This window comes from Myotis lucifugus, unplaced genomic scaffold, assembly GCF_000147115.1.
Source record: "Myotis lucifugus unplaced genomic scaffold, Myoluc2.0 scaffold_259, whole genome shotgun sequence".
Lineage (NCBI taxonomy): Eukaryota > Metazoa > Chordata > Mammalia > Chiroptera > Vespertilionidae > Myotis > Myotis lucifugus.
This window is the reverse complement of record NW_005871307.1, coordinates 533,042-538,585: the sequence shown is the minus strand read 5'-3', so window position 1 is coordinate 538,585 and position 5,544 is coordinate 533,042.

Sequence of the window (5,544 nt, the reverse complement as noted above, 5' to 3'; positions counted from 1 at the left end):
GTCTAACAACTATGCTATACACTCAAAACTTAAATAAAATAATATTGAATTTCAACTGTAATTGAAAACAAAACTATGTTGTTGTTGTTTTTTAAAAAAAGAAGTCAGAAAAACCTTGGAAGATAAAGTAATCTAATCCACCTCTTGAAAAAGAAAAGATGTCAAGACATTTAAACATTCTCTCATTTTAAAATTATCAAACAAATAAAAATTTATATTTAAAAAAATAAGGAACTTATTTCACCATTAAAAAATGTACAAATGACTATGTAATGACTTTTATAACTGTCAAAGTGGGCCATTTGGTAAATCTAATTTAAGGTCCAAACCAAGGCGGAGTCAGGGTGGGGAGGAAGAGGCAGGCCGAGTAATTGTTATGCTGGGATAGCAGGCATAAACCTAGGTCATCCGGGGTGACCCAGATGACCATCTAACCATAGGGTGTCCTGACCTGGGTGATAGAGTCCCTTGCCTCAAGTCTTCCTTTGGTGAGAAAGTCTCCATCTTATGGGCTTCACCCACTTTAGCATCTCAATACCATGAGTAGAACTGCTTGGGAGCAAAATCCAGAGGCATTGCTGCCTTTAAGTTCTGTTCTCTTCACAAGGAAAAGCTGCCCTAGGCCTTTCCTCGCTTTAAAAAATGGCAGCTTCTGGAAAGGAAGAAGGGCATCTTCCATACAGTATTGTTGACAATGCTGACCACAATGTAACTTACTTAATCAATCCCTTTTTTCAATTCTTTGATAATAATGAGTATTGAGTTACTACGTGATCTTAAAGATATAGGTATATGATTTCCTAAGTACAAAGAATTGCTTATATGTTTTGAAAAGCGTCTGCATTTTACATAAATCAAAGGTTCTGCAATATCCTGTCTTGGGGATCTAAGAGTCCTCAGCTAATATTACCCCCCTTACTGTGAGAGCCAATGAGAGAGTCGGGTCCTAGATCAGCTGGCCAGGCTGCAGGGGCTGTGAATCATTCTTGAGCTGGAATAGCGAATAGGACCTTCCAGCTGCCACGAGTGGAGTCATTTTTCGATTCAACAAAATCACAAATGAAACAAGAATTTGGTAATGCTCCAGGACAAAAGAGTCTCAGTAGCAGACATATTGTGATGCGATTTCTCTTGTGAAGCTCTTAGTCCTGTCTACCAGTGAGGCCTGGTGTGTACTAAATGAACCCCATTAGCCAAATCCCACTCGGGGCCACGTCAAGGAGGAGTTCAGCTCTGGTGATGAGACAACACAACCTCCTGTGGATTTCTCTGCAAGGCCACTTCCTCTTGCTCTGACTAATAATTTTTGTGCTTCAATTACACGAGGTGCTCTAGGACCATGATTCACAAACTGGGGATCTTGTGCATTTTCATTCTCCAGGTCTGGGGAGGCACCTGAGACTGTATCTCTAACAAGCCTCCAGGTGATGCCTATACTGCAGGCCCACAGACCACACTGTGACTACCAAATGACTCTAGAACATATTCAGAAACTAAAACAGCAGTGTTTCTAAGATATTGCAGTGGCTGCAGAGACATTAAGCCAGTAAAGTTATGCTGACTCATTCCAGAAACTCTGAGATGAGCCGTTATCTCTTTTTACACCAGTGTCTCTTAGAACCATATGTGGGTTATGGAGCACAACTTCTTACACAGCTGTTCACCAAGGCTACTCATAAGCAAACTAATAACAAAGGGGGTTATTTTTAGCATTGTACTTGCTCGTTTCTGTATGCTTTCCCCATTTCATGGGACCCATCCTCCTTCTCCGTCATCATCCATTCCCCCAACTCTACCTCCCACCTTCATCTGAATCAAGTGTTTCTCAGTCCTGTTCCCTAATCTCCCTCCCCATAAAAATATTCCTCAGGAAAAAGCATCGATCAGACCGTCAAAGCTCAGAGGGAAGGTAGGGGAGGGTGGGGGTAAGGGGTAGAGGTTAACCAAAGGACTTATATGCATGCATATAGGCCTAACCAATGGACACAGACAACAAGGGGGTGAGGGCATGAGTGGGGGGGAAAGGGGGATAATGTGGGGATAAGGACACATATGTAATAACTTAATCAATAAAGAAATCTAAAAAAAATATTATTCAGGAGAAAAATCTGACTAACTCATCCACATGTAAATAACAACAGCTTCATGAGGTGTTAACCTAAGCGGAAAGAATGACTGTCTGGTGGGAGAATTCCAAACACCATTGAGAGGTGAGAAAACAGCATTGGATGCATTAAGGCCTTTCTGGCAGTGGTCTGGGGCTGACCTGAAAGTCTGCTCCACCATTCCTGCGTCTACTTCTAGACCCTCCTGTGGCCAGGAATCCCTCACACCTACCCCAGGAGAAGCTTCTATCCCTAGAGCAGTCCAAACGCTGGCCTTGGGCCACCACGGTCTAAGCAGGCCCCTGGACAGACACCTCAGGATTGGTTTTGTGATGCTTATTAGGAATTATATTTTTGTTCTTTAACTCAAATTATCAAATGAGAAATTTTAATCTCAAATTCATTTACTTATGTTTACAGAGGCAGTGAGCAGAGTTGGAAAGCCCTCTAGGTGAAATCTAAACAGCTCTAGAATGTCATATTTTGCTGTAACCGAAAGAAGAAGAGCCCTCTATTTATTCTTCATCTTCAGGTGCATTTTTTGTCAAATGTCTGCAAATTGGGGGCAGCAGGAACAAATGGCAAACCTGTGTCCTCACTTTCCTTTTCTCTCTGTGTCCCGAAGAGCACTCTCCTGTCTCAGCCCAATGGAAAAGTACAATGTTTCTTGCATCACTGGCTGGATTTCTTTGGTGAAAACGCTGGGACGGAGTGACTGGGGTCAAACTAAAAATGCTTGCTGCCATAGGTTGCCCAATCTGTCCACCATGTCATTTATGAGGTAAATAAAGTACTGAATTAGGATACAGGAGGACTATGAATCCAGATGCCCAGCCGATGGAAAGATCAGTAATGAGAAAACAGAGCTGACCTCTTTCAGCAAAGCTAGGAAATGGCAGGGGAATGTAAGAAGCAGCTGCTCACTTTTGGCAGCTGCAGTGAAGGGCAATGTTACGGAATGTCAAAAAACAACATATTTCATTGCAGCCTCACTAGTGCCCTTTAATGATTCAGGAGCGGAGCCATCTTTAACGACACTTGGCATACTGTCTGGTTTAAAGACAAATAAAATGTCCTCATTTCATCAGCCTTTCCAGAGAAGGAGAATTGGAGAAACTGGAGAGAAAGGGGTAATGGTCAAAGTGTGCCCTTCTCATGCACCACTTGCATATCAGTTTGGTACCCAGGAGGACCACAGGCACACTTCTCTCTTCCCTCTTGACATATGGAATAATTTCCTACTTTGCTTTGAGAACATCTACTGAGATATTTTTAGAGCTGAGTTCTACCACAGAATCTAAATACTCTAAAAACTGTGGATCATAATTAAAGTGTATATCAAATTAGAGCTGTGAGAATGTTCACAGCCAATAGCCCTAACTAGGACCTTCTTAATTCAACCGTGAACAAACTTCATTGTCATCAATTGCAACATATTCATTTTTAAAATGAGCTCTGTCCTTAAAATTTCCTCACCAAGTCATTGAAAGGGGCATATGAAGATGTTTTCTCATAGTTGAGCTTTGGGTACATCGCATGAATAAAGAGGAGGACCTAGTGAATATCCCATTTGATCAAACTCAAAATAAACCAACTAATGAGTTTTGTTTGATAAACCAGTTGTAAGTTATACAACTTAGAACTTACTGTTGGCTACACTCAGGTTCAACAAAATAATCTAAAAGTTTTTTTTAATTTATGTCATCATGACACAACATATGAAATGTGTTATGGGAAGTGCATTGTGATTCATGAAATCATTGATTTTCACCAAAGATGCTGTGTTATTTAAAAACCTGGCTTGTCAAAATTAATTTTGAGATGTATCACAAATAATTTGTCACATTTAATTATTAAAGTACTTTGGTTTTTAAAATAGTTTGCCTTCTGTATTGGCCACATTTCTACATTGTCGTGTGTGTGTGTGTGTGTGTGTGTGTGTTAAAGCAGTCAAGATTATAGGCCATTACTCCTAATCATATGTGCCCTCTGAATTGAAAGGAAGGAGTGAAATTGGAGAAATAACTATTGAGTCAAAACCAAACATAACCAATAATAAGTAACCATTATAAATGTCATCTATAATCATGTTTAACAAAACTAGATGATATGATATTCCCAAGAACCTCAAACAGGAACAGGTGGGGACAAATAAGACCACAGATCCAAGTGGTACTAGCCACTGTGGAGAAGGAGGCAGAGGGAGACAACAGGGTATTTGTCAGTCTCAAAATGAAGAATCGCCAAGAGTTTTACATCAGCCTAACTGACCTTCAAACATGAAGTCTGCAGAGAAGCTGTTATGGAAATACAAGAGCTCAGGGAATGTGTTCCCATGAGCCCTCCCTGGAATCCCCAAGAGTATGAGCTACAATCAACCAAGTGATTCAAGAGATTTTATCATGGGATTAGAAGGAATTCAGGCAACAGAGGAACATAAAAAAATGACATGATTGAGTTCAAATAGAAAAAAATCAGCATGTGGGGAATGCTACAAAAGATTTGTCAACACCAACAATAAACAATAAAGGGGTGGGGTGAACCTATAGATAAAAGACACTTATGTAACATATCAAATAATTACAATGCATTGGAACTTACTTGTATACCAACTCAAACAAATTTTTTAAATAATTTAGAGACATTGGGGAAATGTGAACACTGGATATTTAATGATATTAAATATTAAGGGATTGGTATTAAAATTATGTAGGTGTGTGATAATGGTATTGTGGTTAAACAGTTTTTTTTAAAGAGTTCAAATATTTTAATTATATATATATATATATATATATAGAGAGAGAGAGAGAGAGAGAGAGAGAGTTCAAATATTTTAATTATATATATATATATATATATATATATATATATATATATATATAAGCCTAAGTGACCATTTGACTGTTTGACCGTTAGTTATGATGCACACTGACCACCAGGGGGCAGACACTCCAACCAGTAGGTTAGCTTGCTGCTGGGGTCCAGCCAATCGGGACTGGGCTAGACTGGCTGGACATGCCTTCCCACGGTCCCTCTCTAGCCCCGATCGTGCACTGGTGGGGTGCCAGATTGCAAGAGGGCGCAGGCCAGGCTGAGGGATCCCACCAGTGCATGAATCCGTGCATTGGGCCTCTAGTGATATGTAAACTGTATTCCATTTTTATATGTGCCAAACAATGAGAACATCTGCTTAACAAACATTTATTTCCATGTAGATGCCATTTCAGTAATATCTAACTTTAGGAGGTACGTGATATTGAGAAAACTAACCTGTTTTACATTCTGGGCTTGAAAACTGTGCTACCTTTTGGACTTTTTGAACTGGCTTGACCACTTTCTTCTCTTTACTTTTTTCAGCAGGTTTCTCTTTCATAGAGATGTCTTCTGAAAATCAAACATTTACAGCAAATATTACAATTATTTCAACCCACCTACTCGT